The sequence below is a fragment of the Chlorocebus sabaeus genome, chromosome 11 (genome assembly GCF_047675955.1).
Source record: "Chlorocebus sabaeus isolate Y175 chromosome 11, mChlSab1.0.hap1, whole genome shotgun sequence".
In the NCBI taxonomy this organism is placed as follows: domain Eukaryota; kingdom Metazoa; phylum Chordata; class Mammalia; order Primates; family Cercopithecidae; genus Chlorocebus; species Chlorocebus sabaeus.
In genome coordinates, this window is record NC_132914.1 from 88,003,928 (window position 1) to 88,019,279 (window position 15,352).

Genomic DNA, 15,352 nt, shown 5'->3' on the forward strand with positions numbered 1-15,352 from the left:
TTTGTCACTCCCTCCACTCCTCCACTCCACTCAAGACTTTAGCACTGTCTACAATTTCAAATACAACTTATTACATTTCTTAAGACCTTCATATACCGGCCCTTGCTTCTTCTAAAATGATACTGACAATGGTAATACAATTAATGGCTAATACTTTTCCTAGATATTGTGCTAAATATGTCACATTATCTCATTCACTTCAAAGAGATAAAAAGGAAACTGAGATAGAAAGAGGAGATAACCTAACTTGGCCTTATGTTTACTTGCTGTTTCTACAAAGTTGAGCCAAATACAAGGTTATGTGTTCAGAACCTGTGTTCCTAACTTTCAACTATATATTTCAAACTTCACAGTATTACAGCACTCCACAAAACTCCGTGTCTCCTCCCTCTAAACTAAACACGTACTTAGTATGAACTTAGTTATAGAGTGTGTTCATGGTCACTTAGCTAAGTATCCCTCCTGTTTCAAAGCATGAGCTTCTTATTCACAGCTATTCCACTCCAAATGCATATCTCAGATGTAAGAGTCTTCTTATTCACATGGTACTTAGTGTAGCGATATAAAGATGATTATCTCTCAATAAATATATTTCCTGAAAGCGTTAAGAGTAAAGACACAAATAATCCATTGTAAAACAAAGAACGTTGTCACGAACATTTGATTTCTTGTTACAAAAGACAGGCTTGCTGTCAGACAGATTTCGTGTGCCAGATTTTTCATCACTAACAAAATTTTCAAAAAGATTTTCATTCACTTCTGACTACCTTTGGCCTATGTCCAAATTCTTTCTTAAGCGCTTTCAAATTCAATCTTAACTTCAAGTGCTGCAGCTGAATATAAGGAATGTAGAGCTGGAGCAGAAATTCACCTTGCAGGGAAATGAAATTCATTTTAATCTGGTAGCAAAGGACAGAACTGTCCTGAGTTTGCACACTTTATCAGGAATGACTGACTCCAGCCCTCTTCTAACTTTTCCTGCCTGGTCTTCTTGCTTCCTTTACCCTTAGACTCAGACCCGTCCACACTCTTGGGGCTCATTCTAGCTTGAAAATGATACTAAATGTGAGCCCTTGTTGAGAAAGTTGTAGACTCACTGAAGTTCCAGTCAAGTTTATTGCATGTTGTTCTAACACCTTTACCAAAATTCTAACCTCATCATGCCCAAACTCCCTTTTTTCCTCTATAACCTATTATTTTCAGGGCATAAATGACTGCCAAATTGAAAGGCTGGTCCAAGGATGAATATCCACTCTGGACACTAGGCTGGCCTAACCTAGTAGCACAGTTGCTATTTCTTTGTGTTATCCCATAACAGACATATAGGTATCATTTCAAAGATGTTGAGTTACATAATTGTACTTACAGAAAAGACAGCATGGTGTTGAGATTGAATGGACTCTAGAGTCAGGCTGTTTGGGCTGAATTTTCAGCTTTGATACTTATAAGTTGTTTGACCTCGGACAACTTATTTAGCCTCTTAATATACTGGATTTCTCAACTGCGAAGTAGGAATGATAATAGGTCTTATCTTATAGGGTTTTGGGGGATTAAAATGAATTAATATATGTCAAGCATGTAAAATAATGCTAGCATTCAACAGTGTAGCTATGATTGTTTAAGACTTACCGAATGAGTAAATAAATAAATAAATAAATAAATAAGTAAACTATTGTGTAACACAATTTTTCTTGAAGTCCTAACCCCCAATACAGTAAGTTAAAATGAAGTCGTTAGACTGGACAGTAAACCAATATGACTTGTATCCTTATAAAAAGAAGAAATTTGGACAAAAAGCAATTGTAGAAGGAAGACCAAGTCAAGATACAGGAAAATATGGCTATCCACAGACAGGGAGAGAGGCCTGAGAAGAAACCAACTCTGCCAACCACTTGATCTCAGACTTCCAGTCTCTAGAACTGTGAGAAATATACTTCTGTAGTTTAAGCCACCCAGTATGTGATACTTCATTATGGCAGCCCTAGTAAACTAATACAAAAAAAAGTGTTTTCTTCCTCTAGTCTGTGTTTTTTCAGTAAATGATATCTTCATCCTTACAGCTGTTGAAATAAAATACCATAGGATAATTTTTTATTTTCCTTTTGTCTCACTGCTTGCACCTGGATCCAAACAATTAGCAAATTCTTTTAACTCTATCTTGAAATACATCCAACTTCAACTGAGTCAACTCTACCCCTTAATTTTAAGCCACTATCATCTCTCTGTGTTCACTTCCATCCACTCTCATACCACCTCACTCTGTGAAACTTTGCTATGTCTGCATTGATGTTTCCCTTCTTCATATATGCTAATTTCTTTCACAATCTGGGAACTTTTGACATACGCACTAGCTATTGATTCGCCTACAATTATCTGAGATCTTCTTCCTTTAAATTTTCACCTCATTAACCCTTTTGATCATTTGGGTCTTAGCTAAATGGGCTCATAAGGAGAACTTTTAAAACCTCTTAATCTGCCAGACCTGCCTAATTACTTTGTTTTGTTTTCATATATTTTTTTTTTGATATTTGCCTATTTAGGATTTTGTTGGTAAAGAATGGTTATTGGATTTACTAGAATTAGCAACTTGTTTTCATAGTTGAAAACAAGAGATATTAAATATCCCTACATTATTTTTCTTTGTTAAAGAAATGAAAAAGAAAACTCCTATAACACAAGGCAGACAATCCTCTTTTAGGTTTATTCAAAGGCAGCAAAATTAGCCCTACTCCCAGCCCTGCAACATGCACCATTTCCATAAACAATCTATAGCGATGGCTGAGAAAGAGAAAAAGGGTACTCGTCTTCACTCCTTCTCCAAAGCCCAGTGAAGTAAAGAGTAGAAATCAAGAGTGGCTACAAGAATGGGGAATTGGCATTGATTCTCCACTGTGTGATTGCTCATGCTTTATGGCAATGTGCCTATTTAAAAGGCAGGGAATGACTTAGCAAGAAGGGAGGAGAGATGATGTCAAACTCACCTGAAGTCTTACCAACTGGTGAGGCAGATATGTGACCATTTCCCGTGAGTGAATACACTATAAGATTATTAGGCTCTAGCTGTTTTGCTTGTATCCAATCCAGGTGACACCAGTATTTAGAGAGTGTGAGGTGTATTGGAGCTGAGATAATGAAAGAGGTAACATTAAAGGAATATCCCCCAAATTATGGAAGATCTATGGTTAGAAGCCTGAGAAAAACATGCGAAAACCTCATATCAGAGCCTGATGATATACCAGAATTTGGATACCTGCCATACAGAAGGTACCAGCTGCCAAGCAGTATCTGTCAGAAAAGTGACAAAAATCACAAGTTGGGAAAAGGACTGGTCTCTTTGCCCCTCACTCCTCTTTGTGCCCAATAATTTGGATTAGCTATTGCCTACAGAATGAAAGGAGAGTTGTAGGGCTATGAATCAAATATGAGACAAGTTTTAAATGAGAAGAAAGCAACATTTAATAAGCAAAAATGCCCAGAGAACTATGGAATCGTCCCAAGAAAAGATTAAGAAACAAAAATTGGATTCAATAGAAAACACATCAGAGAAAAAATTTAATATTTTTATACCATAGATGTGAGAGTCCTTAATGCACTAGTTACAGCATATTAGTTTATTTTGTACATTCCATGTGACTCTCTTGTTACCACCATACCCACAACGCTTAGAACAGGGTCCTCAATAATAGAGTATGGGTGGCTAAAGGACTTTTCATTTTATATGGCAGAGGATAATAATAAAAAAAGGAAATAATAGAGGAAGAAGCTGGCTTTGGTGTTTTAGACATATTAGGGCTGAAACCCAAATATTCAGTTACCTGTTTTGCTTGGCCTACATCCATTTTCAGCAGTCTGCTCAAAGTCTCCAAACAAATTTGCAGAGAATTTATTCCGGTAGCCCCAAGAGTTCTCAGCATAAGTACTGGAAAAACTCACTAGCATTGAGGATGCTTCTCTCCAGTGGAATCAACAGTGGCCTCTGCTGATTCAGAGACTTCAGTGTTCCATGGTGAAACTAGACTGTGATGAGAGCAAGTAAGGCCAGAAGACAACACTGCTCAGGTGTTTAGAGAGTGAACTCTGTGGTATCAAGGAGCTTTTTTCTCAGTGTGTCTGTCAGTGGAGAATTTTGCTGAAAGATCAAATCAAGTTGCTAAATAAAACATAAAGCCCCACAGAGATGGAAGGCAGTAATATGTGTATGCTATAGTTGGGTGCCCCCTTTACCTTCCAGACTGTCTTTGAACTGCATGTTGAACTGGTTTCACCTGGGTGAAAACTTGAGGGAAAAGGAAGTAAGGGAAGGATGGACAGGTAGTGGTAGAGACTGATGGCCACTTCAAGGAAGTGTGCCATCAGGAGAATAACTCTCCCATGTCTTCATAGGAGTCAATGAACAGTCACCTGTTGTGTGGAACCACCCATGGGCAGTCACTGGTTACCAGCAGCAGCACCAAACAACCGAGAATTACACCAATGGTCAGTTAGGTGAAGACACACCTGCCTCCCTCTCCTCTTCCCCAACACTTAGATTTTCCTCATCACTGATTCTTCCATAGAAATGGTTCTAATCGGTGAAAACAAAGAGAAAAATATAATGAAGGAAGTACCTATGAACCCAATTAATATTTTACTCATTTTTTTCTCCAAAGTCTATTGATAAATAATGTTTTCAGTATCAATTTTGACTTTATTTTTAATATACAAAGTCAAACTGAAAATTTTGGCATTTCAAGTTGAAATTATAGTGTAACTCTTTACTTTTAATGACTTTCAGTTGTTCCATTTTGGTTTCTGGCAGAAATCCTTTTGGTATGTTACATAGAAATATAGATAGATAAATGAAAGCCAATTATCTTTTCTTTACAGAGAACTATCCTGAATACCATAAATTGAGGGGAATGGCAGGGTATGTACTGGTTTGATTGGCCAATACAGAATCTACTGTAGCTGAGATACGGCTTTTAGTAGGAAGTTTCATAGGGAACATGATGGAGGAAAATCTTTTCATTTATTGTATCCAGAGATTTTCATTTTAATCCCAGCTATATTCTGCATCAATTTTGTCATGCATTCTATCTTCTCTGGGCTTCCGATATACAATATGTGGATGCTGATTTAGAAAAAGTTCAAGTATCGTTTCCAAGGCGAACATCTATAACCACTGAGTGTTAAGAATTACTTCAGACTATTATTAACACTATTATTAACTGAAGGAAGGACCCCTCTGATTACTGATCAGTTTTCTAGTCCATTGGGAAATCCTTCTAAAGGCCACTTCATTTCAGATTGAAATGTACACATGTATAAAGATGGAAAAAGACATCAAAACTAAAAATACTATGTTAAACTTTGTTCCATATAGGACAATATATCAAAGTTAAAAGTCAGGTTGAAAGCAAAATTCTATGAGGGTAAGAACTGAGTCTGTCTTATTTATTGTTTTATTGTTGGTGCTCAGCTCAGAGTGACATTTAAGAAGTGTTCAAATAACTATTGACTGAATTAATGAATGCAGATAACTGGTAACAGTGAAAAACAAAAATTTGTGGGGGAAAAAAAACCTGCTTAGTTAGATTCCTGTGATCCCACATCATCCCAACCCTGTAAGTGCAGGGTCCAGGCCAATATAAACATGAGACAGAATACAACAATGCAGTATTTGCCTCAGAATCTAGGCAGCAAGACCCACAGCACTTTGCCCCTTGAGTGACCACTGCATTCCTTCATTGGATTCCCAGTCCTTCTTGATACCAGAGTGAGTAGGAGTTATTTAATTCCAGTGCTGACTACTAGCCTTCTCTAGTCAAAGCTGACCCTCTATTGCAGACAATTCGCCTCTAATCCCTCATTTCAGAGTCTTCTCTCTCCCTATTGTTATGAGTGCCACTTACAGTAAGGTTTCTGCTTTAATCACTGCTTTATATTCTGACTTAAGTCAGCTGCCAGCTTCTACCATATCCCAGTGGTGGTTGTACACTTAAGTAGATTTCTCAGAGTCCCATAATTGTGTACAGACGCCCCTCACCTAAATCCCAATCCAAAGGCCAAGGCCCCATTATCCATCATCAGCAGTTTCCTCCGCACAATTTTATCTTATTACCTAGAATTCTGAATTTGCACATCAGCTTTCCCATCCCGTTGCTCTTTTTGGAGCTGCTTTTTATGCAGAATTCTTGCTGTCTTGCTCTTCTGATGGAATCTCTACTTAGGGACAGGCCTGACAGGCACAGTAACCTAAAACCTCCTTAGCTTGGTATAAATAAATAATTACATTTGCCAGGTTGTCCTGAGTTGTAATAATAAGTCATTCATTGCACCTATGTGAGCAACTAACAACGCTTTTCATTTTTAATCTATGTGAACATGATCAGACAAGAATATTAAATATTCAGACCCTAAATTCTCAAATGATAAACCAGTTGGAAAGTTGTTCCTAGAATTTCTAATTTTATAAAGAATGTTCCATCATATTATTTTGAAGTATGTAAGTAAAGAAAACTAAAATTCACTCTTCTTCTTTAAAATGATGTGTAAAGAACTGAAAGTCTCCCACTAATTTTATTGTTTAGAGAAAATTATTGTTAGTATTTATTGAACCCTGCCATGTTCCAGAAACTGTTCTAGACCCTGAGGCTACAGAATGACCAAAAAGAATTATATGCCTTCACAAGCCTTATATTTTGATGAAGAATACATACAAGCAAAAGGAAATTAAGAAAAATAAAAGATAAGTGGTAAGGAGAAAAATAACATTAGGTTAGAGATAGGAACTGTTGGGAGAGAACATAGTGAACTATTGGATTTATTGGCCAGGAAACATGTCACAGAGGAATTGATCAGACCATCCATGCAGATTTCTGGCAGAGAAAATTCCAGGCAAATGAAATAATAAGAACAAAAACTCTGAGTTGGAAGTCTGATTAGCATAGATGAGGACAGCAAGGAGACTTGTATGGATAAAATAAAGGGAAAGGGAAGAAAAGAAAGTGATTGAATTGTCCAGTGGGTATGAGGTGGAGGAGAACCAAGGATCCATATCATAATAAGTACAGTCACTCATTGTTTAAGAACAGTGATACGTTCTAAATGTGTTGTTAGGCAATGATGTCGTTATGCAATTACTATTATGTTCTTGTGAAATCATAGAATGTACTTACACAAATAGACTACAGCCTATTCCTCTTAGGCTACAAACCTGTACATCATATTACTACATTTAATACTGTAGGTAATTGTAACACACAATAGTATTTGTGGACCCAAACATATCTGAATATAGAGAAGCCACAGTAAAAATATAATATAAAAGATAAAATATGGTACATCTGTATGTGGCACTTACCATGAATGAAGCCTGCAGGACTGAAAGTTGCCCTGGGTGAGTCAGTAAGTAATTGATTAGCAAATGTGAAGGCCTGGACGTTAGTGTGCTATACACCACTGTAGACTTTAGAAACATGGTCCACTTAGGCTACACTAAGTTTATAAAAAGTATTTTCTTTCTTCAGTAACAAATTACCCTTAGCTTACTGTAACTTTTTACTTTTTAAACTTTTTACTTTATAAAAAATTTGTTTCATTTGGGTAATAACTCAGCTTGAAACACACATTGTACAACTGTACAAAAATATTTTTCTTTGTATCTTTATTCTATTGCTTTTTTCCATTTTTTAAACTTTTTCATGTCTTGTTTACGTTTTCAACTTTGTCACTAAAAACGAACACACATACAAACACACACAAACACACATACACACATATTAGCCTAAATTCATGGATAAATTTCTTTGAATTTTATCAAACTCAGGGTCAGGATCATCAATATTATTGTCTTCCACCTCCATGTCTTATCCCACTGGGAGGTCTTCAGAGACGTAGCAGGCAGGGAGCTGTCATCTTCTACAATAACAATAACTTATTTTGGAATACTTTCTGAAGGACTTGCCTTAGGTTGCTGTAGAGTTAACTTTGTTTATTTTTTATAAGTAAAAGAAGTACACTCTAAAAATTATTTTAAAAGTACTCTAGTAAGTATATAAATCATAAACATAGTTGTTTTTATCTTTATCAAGTATTAAGTACTGTACATAATTGTACTGCTATACTTTTCAATATAAGTAGGTTATTGGATATGAGTTTGGGGTCAGGAAAGAGATTGAGAATGGAGATATAAATCCAGGGGTCATCAGCATGGAGATGGTATTTAAAGATAGTGAGTGGATGAAATCATCTCGGAAGTGATTATAGATGAGATGAGAATAGATCCAAGAACAGAGCCCTGGCTGATTTTGAAGTTTAAAGAACTAGAAGGAATAGACACCAGCAAAGGAAAACAGGAATAAAGGCCTGAGATATAAGAGAAAAAGTAGGTGAATATGGTTCTTTGAAGCTAAAAGTAAAAGGGGATTCAAGAAATTTATCCTATGATTATTCAGAGATATATATGCATAAACAACTGTATTTGTGTGTGTGTGTGTGTGTGTGTGTGTGTGTGTGTGTGTGTGTGTGTTTCTGTGAGGGATAGTTTTTATTTTATAAAATGAGATCATGCTATCCTTAATTATCTAAAACCTACTTTTTAAAAAAATAATTTATTGTCAAAGAAATTTTTGTATCATCTGTACTCTTAAAATTAAATATGTTTTATCTTCAACTTTTTGACTTTCCAGAAGAATTATTATTAAAAAAGTAACATGATGAACTTAAAGTACAGCATGTTAAAAATATTTCTGTGAACTTTTAAAGTAACACTTTAACTCTTCTGTTTAGTTAGCAAAAATTCTCTTTGTAAAATTCTTAAAGAAAAAGCAAACCAAGGAACAAGGGAGTAGGAACCAAATTAAAAAAAAAAATCAAATTGTTCTTATTTCTTGCTATCACTATTAGTAAATATCATTGGACACTGATTTTCTTTTATTACAATGAGAAAGTAAGCTTTGAATACAGTGGTTAATTTTATGAAGGAAATTATGAAAACAACTGACAGTTTCTGCACATTCTTGCTGGAGATAAAAGTAGTTTTTATTTTCTTTTTTTCTAGGACTCTAGTATCTGATGCTTTTTCAAAGACAAATGATATGGCATTGCTTTCAAATCACCTAAGAACTCAAGGATTTTTATTAGATAAGAGAGATGAAAATTAAATAATAGTAGTTACAGTATGTAAATATTCACACATTTAAGACAGCAACAATATGGTATACTACTTCACTCCATTTAGATAAACAATAAATTCATTGATTATATTGTATTAAGAGTTAGCAGTAAGCAAGGGATTCATCTCAATGCTCCTCAGATTTTCCCAATGTGTGGGCACATTTTAAAAAGTGAATTAGCTATGTCACAAGGCATTTCATCCATGAAAACATAAGTGAAAATCAAATAAACTTTTCTTGAATGCTACCATGTCACTGTCTGGATATTATAAACTGTAATGGGCAATTTGTGCCTTGCTTAATATTTTAGATCATTCATCGCTGTTCAGCATGGAGTGTTTAGAAATATTCATTTTAAAGTAATTCTCTCAAAGGGAGAGAGAAAAGTCTTATAGGGCATTTTTGAGGGCTTTATAAATTGAAGGTAAGTAAAATGGCAAGCACAATTTTTCAGCCAGTAACTCTTATGAAGCAAATGTTATAAATATTAGACATGTCATTTAAAAACTGCTGAGTATTTGTGATAGAACTTAAAACAACAATCAAGTCTCAGTATAAAAAACACAGTCACTAAAAAAAAAGGGTGGACAAGCTTAGTCTTTTGTTCTTCCTCAACTACCCATTAAATATCCTTCTGCTTCTTCATTTATAACTTTATATTTTGAAAAATCAGCAGGATTGAAGCAGATTCCATGTGCAAAACTGCTTGCTGAACAGATTCTTAGTAAGCAAGTAAAAAGGGATTGCATGTTGCGAAGATTTCTGAACTGGCATTCATTCAAATTAGGCATGTAATCTCAGCTCTGTGACTAATTAACTGTTTAATCCTGTCATTTGTGTCCTTATATACTATGTTTCCTGTTCTGTAAAATGAAGAAAACAAGACACAACTATGTATACATTCATGAGAACAAAAATGACATATTAAAATGAAACTTTCAGATTAAAAGCCAATTCAATTAGTGCATTCTTTTCTCAGTACATACAGGATATACTCTGTAGCTTTGAAATTAATGAAATTATTAAGGTATATGAATCTTGCTTCTGTTTGTAGAAGCTATGCTCATCCTCTGTAGACTCTTTTTTTTTTTCTTTCCAACGGAGATAGTTTCTGTTTTCATTTGTTCTTTTTCCTCTGAGGATTTTGTTTTGTTTTCTGTTTACACTTTTCCAACATTTAGGTTGAAACTGCTTTCAGTTTTCATAATTCTTTCCTTGCTTTATATTTTTGTCCTTTCCTTTTGTAATTCCTCTAAATTGACTTTCTTCAGCATCAGTTGTGCTCTTTAGAAGCAATTAAATATTTTAGTTTCTCACTGTTATTCTTGGAATTAAGTTGTTTTTTTGAGGGAGGTAGAATTTTATTTTGTCTGTTTGTGTGTGTGTCTCCTACATCACAACAGATATTTGTTGAATGGCTCTCAGCTGTCTCCACTCGTCGATCATCTTTGTTTTCTATAGATCATAACATGTTTTCTTGTCTTGCCAAAAACACAAAATTCATGTGCTCTAAATGTCCTTCTATTTACTTTAGAAAACAATTTTCAAAATTAAGTTCTTACTTTTATTCTTCATGACAGCTCTTGACTTTTCTAAGGTCTCATTACATTTGGGTTTTTTGCTTGTTTTGTTTAATATTCAGTTATTCTTGGATGGAGTGTGATGATTCCAGACCTAGAATTTTCCATTTGGCAGTGTTGGTAGCACTGAGTCCTTAGCTATCTTACTGGGTGCTTATTAGGCTCTATTATAAACCTCCCCACTTAGATCTAAACCAAGAGGCTATGCTAATGTACAAGTATCATAAATCACTTTGTGATATCCAAGAGAAATGTATTAAAGTGGGCCTGTTGAAGTGAGGTTCAACCTCATTTAGGTTCTCTAACCTGGGAGATTTCTTGTTCTTTGGTACAGAAGAAGGATATGAAACACCACATCTCAAAACATACAGTGCTTCTAGTGGCTTCTCTATTTCATTTCCAATAATAAATTTTTACTTTTGCAATTATCATCACATGGTATAATTGCTTTCTGTATGTAGTATCCTAGTTCCTGCCATGTTACCTACTGAGTGGTACCATTGAAGGAATCCAGGCAGATAAAACCTGATGGGAGGTGTTTGGTCGGGAGACTGGCTCTATCTCGAAAATTAGTTCCTAAGCATTCAGGAGGATGAATGACAATTTTGTGTTTCTTGGTTAGGAAACCACAGAATAGTGCTGTGATCAATGCCTTTAATTATTGTTGTTTTTTTAAAAAATTCTTAGGAAGCAAGTAGAAGGTGGGGTGGGAGGTAGTTCTCTGTGGTGTTCTGTGGGCATACTTCATTTTATAGCACTTCACAGATACTGTGTTTTAACAGTTGATGGTTTGTGGCAACCCTGTGTCAAGCAAATCTACTAGTGCCATTATTTCAATAACATGGGCTCACTTCATGTCTCCAAGTCATGTTTTGGCAATCCCCACAATATTTCAGACTTTTTTATTATTATTATATTCATCATGATGGTCTATTATCAGTGATCTTTGATGTTAGTGTTGTAATTGCCTGGGGCACTGCAAACTGCGCTCATACAAGATAGTGACATTGATTGACAAAAGTTTGTGTTCGGAGTGATCCACCAACTAGCCATCCCCCCATTCCTCTCTCTCTCCTGGGGCCTGCCTAGTCCCTACCCACAAGAATTTTGAAATTAGACCAATTAATAATCCTACCGAGGGAGGCCTAACAACCTTTAAGTGTTCAAGTGAAAGGAAAACCACACGTCTCTCTATATCAAAAGCAATAAATAATTAAGCATAGTTAGGAAGGCATATCAAAAGCTGAGAGAGGCTGAAAGCCCAATCCAGAGCAAGGTCCTAACTCGCTCCAATTCTACGAAGGCAGAGAGAGGTGAGGGAGTTGCAGAAGGAAAGCTTGAAGCTAACAGTAATTGGTTCATGAGGGTGGAGGTGTGACGGGTATTTCGGTAATGTATTTCTCAACACGTCTTCATTAATAATGCACTAAGAGTGAACCCTTGGACTTTGCCAACTAGTTTTCTTGCATTTTCTTCTGCTGTTTGCAGTTTTTGACATTTTAGGGGAATTTTTTTAAACTTTCATGGGTATTCACTGTAAAGTTGAGAGAAGGCACACTATGCACTACAGAATGCCTACATGTGAATCAAAGAGCTTTTGAGGCCCATTTGAAATCAAGGAGACTATTCTAGATTGCTTCTTATATATGCCTATATTTCCTCTAAGCCTTTGTGACAGTTATTAGATTGGGCTATAAAAATTTGAGAGTATATTGAAAACACATAAAGAAGCACTTTAATAGAGAAATGCAAGGTCATACCTATAAAGAGCCAGAGTTTCAACTTTTATATTAGTCTACTTCTGAGTTCTTAAACAAAAATATACTGTTCTAACTATACAAATTTAAAGGCAAAGGGAATCAAGAAAAATTTCTTTTTAAACTTTCAAGGAGTAATTTCCAAATTTTTCATATTCACATTAAGTTCTGAATCCAATTATAAATAATTGCTTAAATATACCAGATAGAGAAAAGAATCTTGAGTTTCAAATAAAGAAATATTCCAACTCTATCACCAAATACATTGTAACGTGAATCATGAATCACAAATCATGGAATTTTAAAAGCCCCTTAGCAAACCATCAGATAAAACAATCAGATAAATTTTGATAAATGTTAAAATGTGATGCACCCACCCCTCCCATACCCAGAATATGATAACCCTTCCATAAAGTATTTACCATGTTTTATGGATCATCACTGGAATAAGTTTTTCTATTCAAACTGGCATAGAGGTCATCAACTTCTAATCTACATAATTTAATTTTGCAACTATCAGAACATAATATTGAATATATAACATCAAACTACAATCCAGAGATTTTGATCTCCCATCTTCTTCATTAAAAATAAATTATTTAGATTAGCCTCTTGAGTTTAGATATGATCAAAGTTATCAACAAGTATATTACCTTGTCAAATGTTACATTACTTTGAAATGCAAGGCCCCAAGACCCTGACCCAGCCTTGCCAAAACATTATACAGTCTAGAAAGACAGACTTTATTGCTTTTGCTTCCTAAATTGATACTACCTGATTAAGGCTCTAAACTTTTCTGATTTCCATTTATATATAATGTTAGGATAGGTTTTAGCTACTTTTGCCACTCTCATCTTTTAACTTTTATTTGTCCTTAAGACCACAAAATGGGTGTTCCAACTCCCAGTGAAGCAGTTATCCATGCATGCAGAAAGAAGTGGAAGTAAGTAGGAACAGGGTAGGGCTTTCTTGAAATAAATGACTTTATCTGTTATTAGCCTAGAAACATATCATATGACTACCCCTAGTTGCAAGAGACTCAAGAAGCAGTGTTTTCTTTTTTTTAGCAAGACATATTGCCACCTCAAGCAAATTTCAAACCATTACTGAATATCTGCTATATAATTGATAATGAGTAACCAGCAGTATCTGCCTCATGTACACTTCCATTACTGTTATATTAGTGAATATTTGTACAAATTGTCCAGGGAAGGGTAGCTAAATTATTGAAATACATTATTATATCAGCTGCAAGTAGTAAAATTTTCTTCCATTTTTATTTTCCCACTGTGTAACGCTTTTATCTTCTAGAACCTATTTGCTTTTTCTTGTAAATTCAAGTTGCTATTGACAACAAATTTTGATCTCTTTATAAATATAATTCGTTGATAAATGACATTCTTTGTAATTGGCATTTTTCATTCTAGAAATTTATCATACTCTTCTAGGACAAATGAAAATTTTACGTTTCTTTTAAAGAAATGAAATTTCATTTCAATATTTCACCTAGCCAGCCTGAAGTTCTGACTAAACATTTCAAATTTCACAATATAATATTAACTGTATCCCCTAATCTGGTTGTTCTTTAGAGGATAAATATGTACTTATTTGAAAACATGGAATCATTGCAGTCCTTAGTCTACTTTACAGAGACTATGCCACTGTCTTGATGCTCAACATTTATTAATCTATTTTAGATAAATAATTAGGAGAACAGCTTAATAGCCAAGTTATTTTCAAAAATTGTAAACTGTATTCTAATATCTCCATAATATTCTTGTTGGAAATATCTTTATTTGAAAAATACATTTTTAGCTTGCAAGATAGAGTTCACTCTGAATTATATATATGACCTTATCAAGCAGACAATATCGTGAGCAGTTTGATTCAAACAAAGCCTGATACTCAATATTAGAAAACTGGTTACATATGATGAAGTATGAATTATGGATCAGTGTCTTATAAGAAGCTTTCTAACATCCGGTAAACAAGAATGTACTGTCACTCAAATAATTCAACTTATTTTATCTATTTGAGATATCTTCCCAAACAAGGTGACCCAAGCCTTCCAATAACTCCCACAGTAATCCTCTTGGACAATATATCTCAGTTCTTGAGGTTCATTTCCCTTATTTTCCGGGCTTCTGCCCGGTGCCTGTCACAACATTCACAGGATTTCTCCTCTTTTCTTTCACTGCTACCTTTGAGGATTGTATGCCTTTTTCAAATGATCTAAGAAGTTTGGGATTATCCTTCCCTTCACAGTACTGTCTGGATTCTGAGAGGAATTTTCTCCTCTGTCACACGAAATTTTAACCTAGGACCTTATTATTTGCTTGATTATGTCTTAAGTTCTATTCATTTACCCAAAGTCTACCTACAAACGTAACCTGATTTGTATCTGCCTTGATCAAATATCTCATTTGATAATCAAAATGAGACACCTGTTTAAATACCACCTGTATTTGTGACTTACCTTTTTTTTTTTTTTTTTTTTGACAGAGTCTTCCTCTGTCGCCCAGGCTGGAGTGCAGTGGTGAGATCTAGGTTCAGTGCAAGCTCCGCCTCCCGGGTTCACGCCATTCTCCTGCTTCAGCCTCCGGAGTAGCTGGGACTACAGGCGCCCGCCAGCACGCCCGGCTAATTTTTTTTTCTTTTTTGTAATTTTTAGTGGAGACGGGGTTTCACCATGTTAACCATGATGGTCTCAATCTCCTGGTCTCGTGATCCACCCCCCTCAGCTTCCCGAAGTGCTGGGATTACAGGCGTGAGCCACTTGAGCCACCGAGCCATTTATGATTTATCTTAACTGTGATGATTTATTGCTTTTGCCTACAATATCCAGTAGTTTATTACCTAC